This window comes from Lucilia sericata, unplaced genomic scaffold (assembly GCF_015586225.1).
Source record: "Lucilia sericata isolate MDLA Ls3-8-SP2 unplaced genomic scaffold, ASM1558622v1 Contig000022F_arrow, whole genome shotgun sequence".
Lineage (NCBI taxonomy): Eukaryota > Metazoa > Arthropoda > Insecta > Diptera > Calliphoridae > Lucilia > Lucilia sericata.
This window is the reverse complement of record NW_023994060.1, coordinates 770,462-784,463: the sequence shown is the minus strand read 5'-3', so window position 1 is coordinate 784,463 and position 14,002 is coordinate 770,462. Positions and strand designations below refer to the sequence as shown.

General features: G+C 28.9%; 1 protein-coding gene across 2 annotated transcripts in view; it reads right to left on the bottom strand.

The window, feature by feature from the left end:
• The window catches only part of LOC119608761, a 54,943-nt gene that overhangs the window by 37,091 nt on the left and 3,850 nt on the right, over positions 1-14,002 (bottom strand). Inside the window, exon 1 of one of the 2 annotated variants that reach the window (XM_037963326.1) lies at positions 10,551-10,746. The exons of the other annotated variant lie outside the window; for it this stretch is intronic. The gene's annotated coding sequence lies outside the window, so the exon portion shown is untranslated. Of the gene's footprint in view, positions 1-10,550; positions 10,747-14,002 lie in introns of those variants that run through there. 2 annotated transcript variants of the gene reach the window in all.

Sequence of the window (14,002 nt, the reverse complement as noted above, 5' to 3'; positions counted from 1 at the left end):
ATTTTACAAAATTTAAGAATGAAAATTAGCCCCAAAGGAAAAAAGTTTTGTTTTGGGGTATTTCTTCATTTCACAACATTGGGGTCATTTTTATTTTTTTTGCAAAATGCAGTATTACCCCAAATGTAAAAATGTTGAAATACCCCAAAAAATATATGAAAAAAAAACAAAAGTTTCGTGTTTTTGTTTCCTGTATCTTTGTTGGGGCCATATTTCGTTTTACGTTTTGGGGCCATTTTACCTGGGGCCATAATTCGCAGCGCCTATTTTCACTATCTCCCTATAACCCTCATTTTTGCACCTTCTTTTCTCTTAACATAACTTGTTTTTTATTCCTGGGGAATCTGTCATTGGGCATAAGGTAGCTTTTTATGTGTATCGAGTCAAATTCCATCTGCAAACTGTTGTCTATGAGTTAGTGCTCTTAGAAAACCTCCATAGTCACGCAGTTAGTCATCAAGTCTGTGTTGCTGCTTTACCTTAAGTCAGCAATATTTTGGAGTTTCTCTGCAAATTTAATGGGTATATGCGTGTGGGTATGTGTATGTATTTTTTGGCAATGTGTATTTTACAAGCGTCTTTTCTTAGTTGTTGTTGATTTGTTTTAAACAAAAACATGTCACGTCTTTGGTGTTGTGCACGCATTTTTAATGCATTAACGCCGTCAACACCAAACCAACGTCACCGCCAACCACCACCATCTTTACTGGCTCTAAAATAACGTTATTGAACTTTTGTCTAAAACACACTACACACAGATATCTAGGAAGATTTATATGTGTGTGTTGGTATTTAAAGATGTTTGTGTATTTTAAAATTCTCATCAACCCCTACATCTTTAAAAGGACTGTAATCGGGTCAAATAGAGAGTCATACTTTGTATATATTCCTGGGATTCTCTACTAAGTCTATAGTCTATGAAAAGGTTCTTGAGTATCAATTTTCTCTAATCATTTGATTAAATATAATTATATGATCCATATTTATTATTTGTAATAGGAAGCTAATCATTACTTTATTGTTTCCAAGTAATGAAGAAAGTAAGCCTATAGTCTTCTCATATAATCTAGAAAAGTTTCAATTTGACCCATTTTTTAACACTAATGGTAATATATTGCAATGTCAATTGCAAAGTACTCGATCCGGAACAAACTAAAGGGATCTATAATTGAAATTTTATAAACTAGATTATCTCATCTCAGTCCTTACTCATATATTGATAATAAATCCTCTTGTTTGTATTTTATTTGAAAGGTGTTTGACTTTGTTTGCCGACAAGGCTTAAGACTGAGTCGTTTTACAGCAGTTTTTTTTTTGCTCTTAAGGTTTTCCAAAAAAGGTGTTCAGGTGTAAAGTTTTCTAATTAGTTTACAAACTTATAAAAATAAATGTGAACGTTGTTTCTTTTTTTTTCTTCTTTATTTAGAACGAAAAAAAAAGTACGAAACTTTTTTTGTGCCATCAAGCAGACAACGAAAAAAGTTGAAAATTTATTTTCATTTCCACAAAAATGTTGTTGTTTGGTGCTTATTTTGTGATTTAAAGTCGTGGAAATTGATTTTGTTTCGAATGAATTATTTTCCATGTCATTGGAATTGATGGCATTTTGTTTTTCTTTATTCATAATAAATATGTCTCATCGATGGAATTTTAAGAATTACTTTTACTTTAGCAAATATATAAAACATACTATGTGTCATTGACAACAGTTACAGATAGATGTTTTAAACAGAATTCCAAAAAAATACCAGGATTTAAAATTTTTAATAATTTTGTAATTTTTGACTTTATTAAATTAATGTAAATTTTGTTTAGGCTTTTCCTAAGCTTTAATAACGATTTTTTATCGCATTTATTACTTGCCGGAACCAAAAGTTCAAGTTGCTCAGTCGCACACGCCTCTCATGCAATTTGTTTTTTAACAGTCATGTTTAATTACGTCAAAAGTATTTGTTTGTCATTTTGTGTGTTTCTGACAAAACCCGACATCTGTTTCTGTTAAATACTTGTTTTTTTTTTAAATCTTTGTATCTATGTAGATATTTTTAAGAAGTAGTGAATAATTTATTATAACAAATTTAAATATTTTGTAATTAGCAAAAAAATATAAATATAAATACTTATAAGAGGAGAAGGTATACCAAGAGTAAAGATTAAAGGATAATGAAGAAAAAATCAGAAATATGTTTTCACACGATTTGCAATTCTAAAGTAATCTGAAAACTAAAACTATAGACTAGACTATAGACTAGACTATAGACTAGACTACAGACTAGACTATAGACTAGACTATAGACTAGACTATAGACTAGACTATGGACTAGGCTATAGACTAGACTATAGACTAGACTATAGACTAGACTGTAGACTAGACTAAAGACTAGACTATAGACCAGACTGTAGACTAGACTATAGACTAGACTATAGACTAGACTATAGACTAGACTTTTCTTTTTTTTTCTTCTTTATTTAGAACGAAAAAAAAAGTACGAAACTTTTTTTGTGCCATCAAGCAGACAACGAAAAAAGTTGAAAATTTATTTTCATTTCCACAAAAATGTTGTTGTTTGGTGCTTATTTTGTGATTTAAAGTCGTGGAAATTGATTTTGTTTCGAATGAATTATTTTCCATGTCATTGGAATTGATGGCATTTTGTTTTTCTTTATTCATAATAAATATGTCTCATCGATGGAATTTTAAGAATTACTTTTACTTTAGCAAATATATAAAACATACTATGTGTCATTGACAACAGTTACAGATAGATGTTTTAAACAGAATTCCAAAAAAATACCAGGATTTAAAATTTTTAATAATTTTGTAATTTTTGACTTTATTAAATTAATGTAAATTTTGTTTAGGCTTTTCCTAAGCTTTAATAACGATTTTTTATCGCATTTATTACTTGCCGGAACCAAAAGTTCAAGTTGCTCAGTCGCACACGCCTCTCATGCAATTTGTTTTTTAACAGTCATGTTTAATTACGTCAAAAGTATTTGTTTGTCATTTTGTGTGTTTCTGACAAAACCCGACATCTGTTTCTGTTAAATACTTGTTTTTTTTTTAAATCTTTGTATCTATGTAGATATTTTTAAGAAGTAGTGAATAATTTATTATAACAAATTTAAATATTTTGTAATTAGCAAAAAAATATAAATATAAATACTTATAAGAGGAGAAGGTATACCAAGAGTAAAGATTAAAGGATAATGAAGAAAAAATCAGAAATATGTTTTCACACGATTTGCAATTCTAAAGTAATCTGAAAACTAAAACTATAGACTAGACTATAGACTAGACTATAGACTAGACTACAGACTAGACTATAGACTAGACTATAGACTAGACTATAGACTAGACTATGGACTAGGCTATAGACTAGACTATAGACTAGACTATAGACTAGACTGTAGACTAGACTAAAGACTAGACTATAGACCAGACTGTAGACTAGACTATAGACTAGACTATAGACTAGACTATAGACTAGACTTTTCTTTTTTTTTCTTCTTTATTTAGAACGAAAAAAAAAGTACGAAACTTTTTTTGTGCCATCAAGCAGACAACGAAAAAAGTTGAAAATTTATTTTCATTTCCACAAAAATGTTGTTGTTTGGTGCTTATTTTGTGATTTAAAGTCGTGGAAATTGATTTTGTTTCGAATGAATTATTTTCCATGTCATTGGAATTGATGGCATTTTGTTTTTCTTTATTCATAATAAATATGTCTCATCGATGGAATTTTAAGAATTACTTTTACTTTAGCAAATATATAAAACATACTATGTGTCATTGACAACAGTTACAGATAGATGTTTTAAACAGAATTCCAAAAAAATACCAGGATTTAAAATTTTTAATAATTTTGTAATTTTTGACTTTATTAAATTAATGTAAATTTTGTTTAGGCTTTTCCTAAGCTTTAATAACGATTTTTTATCGCATTTATTACTTGCCGGAACCAAAAGTTCAAGTTGCTCAGTCGCACACGCCTCTCATGCAATTTGTTTTTTAACAGTCATGTTTAATTACGTCAAAAGTATTTGTTTGTCATTTTGTGTGTTTCTGACAAAACCCGACATCTGTTTCTGTTAAATACTTGTTTTTTTTTTAAATCTTTGTATCTATGTAGATATTTTTAAGAAGTAGTGAATAATTTATTATAACAAATTTAAATATTTTGTAATTAGCAAAAAAATATAAATATAAATACTTATAAGAGGAGAAGGTATACCAAGAGTAAAGATTAAAGGATAATGAAGAAAAAATCAGAAATATGTTTTCACACGATTTGCAATTCTAAAGTAATCTGAAAACTAAAACTATAGACTAGACTATAGACTAGACTATAGACTAGACTACAGACTAGACTATAGACTAGACTATAGACTAGACTATAGACTAGACTATGGACTAGGCTATAGACTAGACTATAGACTAGACTATAGACTAGACTGTAGACTAGACTAAAGACTAGACTATAGACCAGACTGTAGACTAGACTATAGACTAGACTATAGACTAGACTATAGACTAGACTATAGACTAGACTGTAGACTAGACTATAGACTAGACTATAGACTAGACTATAGACTAGACTATAGACTAGACTATAGACTAGACTATAGACTAGACTATAGACTAGACTATAGACTAGACTATAGACTAGACTATAGACTAGACTATAGACTAGACTATAGACTAGACTATAGACTAGACTATAGACTAGACTATAGACTAGACTATAGACTAGACTATAGACTAGACTATAGACTAGACTATAGACTAGACTATAGACTAGACTATAGACTAGACTATAGACTAGACTATAGACTAGACTATAGACTAGACTAGACTAGACTATAGACTAGACTATAGACTAGACTATAGACTAGACTATAGACTAGACTATAGACTAGACTAGACTATAGACTAGACTATAGACTAGACTATAGACTAGACTATAGACTAGACTATAGACTAGACTATAGACTAGACTATAGACTAGACTATAGACTAGACTATAGACTAGACTATAGACTAGACTATAGACTAGACTATAGACTAGACTATAGACTAGACTAGACTATAGACTAGACTATAGGCTAGACTATAGACTAGACTATAGGCTGGTCTGTAGTCTAATATATGGTATAGTATACAGTCTAGTATATAGTGTAGTCTATAGTATACTCTATATTCAGGTCTTGCCTTTAGTTTAGCCTACAGACTAGTCCAGTCAAATTGTGTGAAAATCAATTACTATCGAAGCTCTTATATTGGCCCGAAGCTCCTTTATTGGCCCAACTGTTGACAATATATTTATAAATTATATTGCAATCACGCATTCCCAATTGTAGTTTCTGATTTGTTGTATTACAAACTTAGCAAACCTTCCCGAAACAGTTTATTCAATATTTTATCTCACAAGTATAACAAATCATTAATAAACTGGATAAGAATATAGTTCCTGTTTAAAGTATATTTCATTTGTGTATTTTTTGTTGTTTACAAAAAAAACTTATACTTTCTAAAAACATAACATTTTTAAATTAAAAATAAAAATTATGGGGGAAAAAACAAAGCAAAAAAAAACTGGTTTAAACTTATAAACTTTTTTGAGTCGACAATGTGAATTAATGTGTTCTGGGGGTACGTGCGTATTGCACACATATACTTTTTAAAACCCAAACATGGATAAATGTATGACGTTTTATTTTTGTTAAATTTGAGTTAATTGCTCTTCAACATAAATTCAATTCAATTGAATTAAGTTTTTTGACATTGACCATGAATATAAAAGTTTTGTTGTGATTTTTGTACATACTATTGTACAACCTAATGTTTTGTTGGTAGAACGTAATGACGTTAAATCGAGACTCTTAAGAGCTGATACTTAAGAAGTTGTTGAGACTAGATTTACTACATTTTTTTATAAACAAAATGTTGATAATTTAAGTTTTAACAAAGGTTCTTTGTGTATATATATATTTTTGTTAAATCTTGTAATTTATTTTAAGGTTTTATTAAATTGCTTAATTTTTTGTATATTTTTTTTTTTATTTTAAGGTGTTTTAGCTTAAATATAATTTTTTAATTAGTGATTTTATTTGAGTATATTTTTAAGATTTTTTTACTTATTAAAAGTCCCAAGTGATTTAGTATTTAATTTGTTAATTTTTATTTGAAGAATTAAGATTTATTGTCATCAAAAAAGTAATTATACAAACACTTTATGTTAACCCCCTTATTCACAAACAAAATTTTTATTTTATAAACAGTTTATAAATTAGATTTTGTATGGAAATTTTGTTTTATTAACCTTTTATAAAATAAAAATGTTGTTTGTGAATAAGGGGGTAAATATATAAATATATTTTTTTAAATTGTTTTATTATATTTTATAAAAAAGGTAATATGTATTTAAAAAAATTAAAAATATTCGTTTTTAATATTTTTTTAATTTTAAACCCATCATCTAAATATTGGCTATAGTAAGTATATATATTCTGGGTCCTTTTTATATTCTAAGACGATCTAGAGATGTCCGTCCGTCTATCCATTAAAATCACGAAAGAGTCCTAACAGAAAGAGCTAGAAGGATGAAATTTTCTACAAATATTTTCTATAAGTAAGGTTTGTTTGGTATTGCAAATGAACAATATATGTCCACGTTTTCGCATAGCATCCATACAAACAGTTTTAACAGTCATAACTAACCATAACCTTTCAAACGATTTTTTTTTTGAGGATCGTTTCATAATTGACTGTAGCCCCTTAAAAAGGTCCCCTTCAGAAAATTAATTTAGCGCTAATTATAAGCTTACAAATACGGATACAGTTATGAAATTCGACATAAGCTACTTTTATGGGAACGTAAATCTTCCTACCGAATTACATGGCATTGGACCCAGTCATGATTTTTAAACAGTTCTTTCGTTATCTATCTATCTATCTATCTATCTATCTATCTATCTATCTATCTATCTATCTATCTATCTATCTATCTATCTATCTATCTATCTATCTATCTATCTATCTATCTATCTATCTATCTATCTATCTATCTATCTATCTATCTATCTATCTATCTATCTATCTATCTATCTATCTATCTATCTATCTATCTATCTATCTATCTATCTATCTATCTATCTATCTATCTATCTATCTATCTATCTATCTATCTATCTATCTATCTATCTATCTATCTATCTATCTATCTATCTATCTATCTATCTATCTATCTATCTATCTATCTATCTATCTATCTATCTATCTATCTATCTATCTATCTATCTATCTATCTATCTATCTATCTATCTATCTATCTATCTATCTATCTATCTATCTTATCTATCTATCTATCTATCTATCTATCTATCTATCTATCTATCTATCTATCTATCTATCTATCTATCTATCTATCTATCTATCTATCTATCTATCTATCTATCTATCTATCTATCTATCTATCTATCTATCTATCTTCTACCTATATATATAAAAATTACGTGTGTTTGTTTGAAGTCTATAGCCGCCTAAATGGCTAAACCGATTTTCTGGAAATGTTCACAGTGTGTTCCTGTATGCCTCGAAGGAAAAATGGTACAATTAGAGTCCGCAAATTTCGCACGGACAACTTTGACATCCATAAGAATATTTTTGGACAAAATGGGCGAAATGGCTATAGTGGGCGTGGCACTTTCCATATTAAAAAAGTATTAAATCAATGTATCTCAGATTATATAACAGTTAGAGTCCTCAAATTTTGTCGGAGCCACTTTGGAGACAATATGGTTATATAGGACAAAAAGTGGGCGGACTAGCAGCAGGAGGCGTGGCACCTCCCATATTAATTATATACAAAAATTTGTTTATCTTGGAAACTATTAGAGTTAAAATCATGGGCGGACTTTCATTGGGGGATTGGCCCCTCCCATTAAATACAAAATTTCGAATGTCTGGGAAACTATTAGATTATTCTATGATTATATTAAATTCTTAATTAACGTTCGGAAAAATTGGCGAACTTGCAATAATTTGTGTGTCATCTTCTATATGTAACAAATGGTATATTTGAAAACTATTGTAGTTAGGATTTTCAAAATCGTTAAATGAGTTTTTTAATTATATTGCTTTTGGGGTAGCAAAGCACACTGGGTATAGTTGGTATATATATATATATAAATTAATGTGTATTTGTTTGTATGTACATACATATGTATGTTTGTTTGAAGACTATAGCCGTCTAAACGGCTAAACCGATTTTCTTCAAATTTTCACAGTGTGTTCCTGTATGCCTGGAAGGAAAAAAGGCTACTCTCTATTTTGAAATTCTAAGTAGGTGAGGTGCCACGCCCACTTAATTAATAACTAATAAAAGTTGTATATATCGGAAACTGGTACGACTAGAGTTCTCAAATTTTGCAAAAACAACTTTGACACATATGAAAACTGGATAAAAATGGGTGAACTAGCAATAGTGGGTGTGGCACATTCCACACCTATATTGCTAGCCAATACCAAATGACGTAAATTTCGAAAACTATAACAGTAACAGTTCTCAAATTTTGTAAGATAAACTTTAGTGTCAATATGAACATTTTGTGCAAAAATGGGCGGTTAAGAAATGGTGGGCGTGTCATCGCCCATATATAGTTAATACCATAATTCTTATATCTGGGAAACTATAAAATTTGGAGTGCTCAAATTGGAGCCACTTTGATATCAATATGAATATTTAAGACAAATGTGGGCGGACTAGAAAAAGACGGCGTGGTGCTTCCCATATGCATAAAATACAAAAATTCGTAAATCGGAGAAACTATTGGTACTAGAATGCTCAAATTTTGCACAAACAATTTATAAACAAAATATAGGAACTTGAATATACAAGTGTTGTACGTGTTGTAGGGGGCATGCTAACTCTTATATGAATTTAACACAAGAAATCTCAAATGAGAGATTTGGAATATTTGGAAAAAATGGATAAATTAATTAATAGTGGGCATCGCATCTTACATATAGATCTTAGGTACTTTTGTTTCTATAATTAAAACTTTTATTTTAATTATAGAATTCAATGTTAGTAACACATTTGTCTTTTGGTCGATGAAATAAATTTTTAAGCCACCGTTTGCCGATTAGAGAAATGGGAGTGGGTTTTCCCGTAAAATGTAAATATGAAAAAATCCTAAAGGGTTTTTTTTTATTAATATTGTTTCTAAGGTAGCGAAGGACACAGGGTATAGCTAGTTTGATATGAAAAATATTTGGACCCGTTCAAAAAAAAAAAACTGGAGTAGGTTGGGTAAAAATTTGTTAGGGATCGGAACATAAACCTCTAACTATGCCCCTGGTGGGCGAACGAAGTCCAAATTAAAAACATAAGCTCGACTTCCTGCGAAATTTAAAATTCTATTACATATCTTCTAATACATATAGTGCTAGAGCTAGACCCTTCCCACTTCTCCCTTGTCAAGAATAATAATTTATCTAATTTATTTATAAGTTAAAATACTGCAACGAAAATTTCCTTAGGAGTTTTTCTTAGCAATTAACATAATGTATAAGAACTTAATTATTGTAGTTCCGAAAAATATCAATTATATACATATTATCATTTTCAAAACAGAAACCCTATGATGCATATCTAATACATTTTAATTTTTTTTTGCCAAACATTTTGAAATCTTAATATTTTACGTATGATTTTGTAATGGACGATCGATTATTTGGGGTGAATGTTTTATAAGTATAAATAAATATTAAATGTTCATAGGGCAATAACAAGCATTATAGAGTAATAAATAGATGGTTAAACAATTAATTTCAAAATAAATTTTGTAAGCTTAAGTAATTTCAAAATAAGTAAGTAGTTAGCTATAAAATATATACATCTTTTACCTTGAAAGTAATACAATAAAGAAATACTACATATATAGTTTATTTACAATGTTATAGTAAATATGCTTTGATTTGTAGCTGCACAATAAAAGTAAGTTGTAATGATGATTTGATTGTGGTATTTTACACTTTCGTTGATTTAAAGGCGAACCATACATATCGCATTCAGCGCATACAAATCTATTTGAACAAATTAAACATCTAACGGATATTCTTTAGCAATACTCACACAAAACCAAAGCCAAAAATCATTGAACCATAAACTTGAAAATCTACTATTAATTAAATTTATTTGCCAAAAATGTAATGATGATAATGATTCATTGCGAATAATTGAAACACTTACTTACGTAAATATGTATATATTTCAATAGTTTTTGTTTTACAAGTGTTTGCTTTAAAAGCTAAGAATTTTTTTATATGAATTACTACAATTTCAATTAATTCAAATAAATGCAATAATCAACAACTCTCAATGTGCACTTATAACTGTTTTAAAAGCAAAAGATTTCTTTTAGTATTTCGCTACATACATATTTCTTTTCCTTTTTCTTATTTTAATTAATTTATCACTTCATCATCTTGTTACTTAAGCCTTAACTTTTATTATCATTCTTTTCATTAAAATAATTAAAATTACTTATTTATTGCTGTTTATAGTACTGATGAATTTTAACCATTTATGCTCCAATTATTTTTACCATCATTTTAAAAAATTATTAATACAAAATATCGCTTGTTATTGAAATATTTTTTACTTCGTTTTATTTACACAAAATCTCATTTAGTATTTAACGTGTTTTTTTCTTTCTTACACTTTTTTTCATAACCGTTTTTGTAAATCGTTCAAATGCAACTGACGACTGTGTTTTGTTAGTTTGAGAAATTAAATTTTACTTAGAGAACAGCTAAACAAAATTGCACATAAACATTTAACGGTATTTATGTAGTTGTTGATTTTGTAATTACATATTTTTTTACAACAAAAACCAAGAAACAATTTTTTACATTCGACTTTAACTAATGCTGAACAAACAAAAAATAAAAGCTTTCATTTTCAACAGGTATTTTTTATTGCATCATAAACGCATTTACTCTCTTCAAATTACAGGGAATTTTGCAAAAATGTAAAGATACAGAACAGTGGAACTAAGAAGAAAAATTTTGAAATTCGATTTAAGTATAAACGTCTAGTGCCTTGAGGAAAATAGAATATTTCTTAACCTCAGAATCACTAATCACTTTAACCTCAGAATCACTAATAAGTTATCAATTTACACCCCGTACTATAATTAGTTTCTACCCCAAAGAACTAGTCACAGAACTAGTTCTGCCAAATACATAGACAGTTAAGTTTCTTATGAAAACTTTATGTTAATGAATGCTTAAGTAATCACAAAGCTCTTAAAGGAAATGGTCTAAGCTTTCTTTTGAGTAAAAAATGCAACAAAAACGTGTATTTTGAAAAAATTGGGGAAAATTAAGTGCCAAATATTGAAAAAAAAAATCATTCGTGAGTTAAAAAATATTTTTTTTGAGAGATATCCCACTCGCATACCATCATGGGGCTATAAAGTCCTTAAGGGAAATTGCTTTCTTTTAAGCAAAAAAAGGGCCCATTTAAAAAAAAACAATTTTTTTTTTTAATTTTTGGAAACGATGGATTAGTAGCTATCTGAACTCTTTTGGACAATTTTTACTAGGAACAATAGGTGAAAAGTTAGACTCATTTGAATAAAACCGTGTATGACCAAAATTTCCAACTTTACCCCCTCTTAGTCCGGCAGTTCTAGACCGATAGAGCTGAAAATTGTGTCTGACCTACTATCCAATAGTATTGACATTGGTGCAAATTTCGTAAAAATCGATTTTTTGAGTTGGGTCACTTGACATGAAATTGCCTATATACATATTTGTATTAAAAATATTTTACAACTTTTCCAGGAATTTTAATAGAAACTTTTCTGAAAAGCTTTCGATTAAAGAGGTTGTACAAAAAGGTTTGGACAAATCTTCGAATTTTCGACATTTTTTTTATTGTTTTATAATGAATCTTTACCCTGATCAATGCATGATGCATTGATGAAATGACACAAAGCGTAATCGCAATGACAGAATGCCTTCTTTACAACGGTGGTTGTTAAAATGATAACTTAGTGTTACTTGAATTTTATACACATCCATTGTCTAAATGTCAACAAACGTTGTAATCTCACTTTTGACAACGGATTGTGTTAATTACGGTACTTTTGTACCGTATGGAAGATGCCAAGGTCTCATTGAAAGTCCGCCCATTTTTTTCTAAATGTTCACATAAATGTCAAAGTTTTTCAGGTAAAATTTTCTAGCTCTAATAGTTTCTTAGATATGTTTCTATTTAATTCATATGGGTGGTTCCAATTTGCTAGTCCGCTTTGCTAGTCTACTTTTCCCCAAAATTTTCAAATAAATGTTAAATTTCTTCGTGCATAATTTTAAGATTTTTGATCTATTAGTTAGTTTCCCAGACAAACAACAACGCCTGGATGTTAAAGTTGTTCTTGCAAAGGATTGAGGATTTTAGCTCTAATAGTTTTTCAAATATACGAATTTGTCTATTTAATTCATATGGGGCGATTCCAAGCACCCCCTTTTTCCACAAAATGTTCAGATGAATATTAAAGTTCTTCATACAAAATTTTAAGAAGCTAGCTCTATTAGTTTCCCAGATATATTGTATATTTTATTCGTATGGGAGGAGCAACGCCCCCTCCATTGGTAGTCCGCCAATTTATATAAATAATCATATTGACACTAAAGTGGTTCGAACAAAATTTGAAGACTCTATCTGTTATATTTTCTCAGCTAATATTGATGTAAGATTTTCTTTATATGGAAGGTGCCACGCCCACTATAGCCATTCCGCCCATTTTATCAAAAAATATTCTTATGGATGTCAAAGTTGTCCATACAAAATTTGAGGACTCCAACTCTTGCAGTGTCTGATACTTATTTAGAATGTGGGAGTGGCATGTCAACCACTTGAAATTTTGAAGTAAAAAGTAGCATATAGTTTCTTCTAGACATACAGGAAGACACTGTGAAAATTTCAGAAAAATCGGTTCAGCCGTTGAGCTGTCTATAAAGTTCAAACAAACAAACACACATAAATTGTTATATGTATATGTATATAGATTATAGCTTTTCCTCCCAATTTATTGAGGATCTATCCATATTTGATCCTAACTCCCATATAAAGCTTCTTTTAGAAATTTAATTTTTCATCAATAAATTCCTTAAATATCATTAAAGTTGAAAAATAAATCATTTTAAAATACACTCAATGTATAGGGTATCATACGGCCTAGTCGGACATGGCCTTTCCTACTTGTTTCTTATTAAAATTGTTTCGATAATATAAAGAAAATAAATAAAATTTTGTTTTGAAATTTTACTCTCACTACTATCCCACTGTCTTGCGTGTGAGTATGAAACTAAAGCCCAGTTTATGTTTATAAACAAATTTGGTCAAAACGCGATATTAAGCGTAAAACCAAACTTACATCCAAAGAGATTTTAATTTTTAATTATTTATCTCTCCCCAGATCAGTTCACATAGTTTGAGAGTGGTTTGTATATTAACAGACTCAATTGATATCTAGTTTTTTTCTGTAACCCATTTTGATCTCACTGTTACCTGGTTTTATACATAGATAGTTTTTTTTACAACTGGGTGCAGTACTATTTTTGCTCATATTAATTGTTTGCTTTTTTTGTTAGCTTTTGTTTACTTTTTCCCAAAAACGTTTTTGTTTAAACTTTAAATCAATGTCCGCATTCATTATGTACCAAAAAAAATATTATTTTTTGTTAAAATTTTTAGTTGATTTGGTTTTTTTTGAGTCACTTGATTAATGGTTTAGCTGGTTTAGATCTAACACCCCTTTATGTTTATTTTGAATTATTGTTATTATAATTTGTGTTTCTATATAAATTTTTTGATGATTAAGGAACAGATTTCAAAGCTATAAAAACAGGAAATTTTTTTCTTTGTTTTACATAACATTTAAAAAAATTATTTTAGAAATTGTTCTTCATAATAATTTAGGCTCA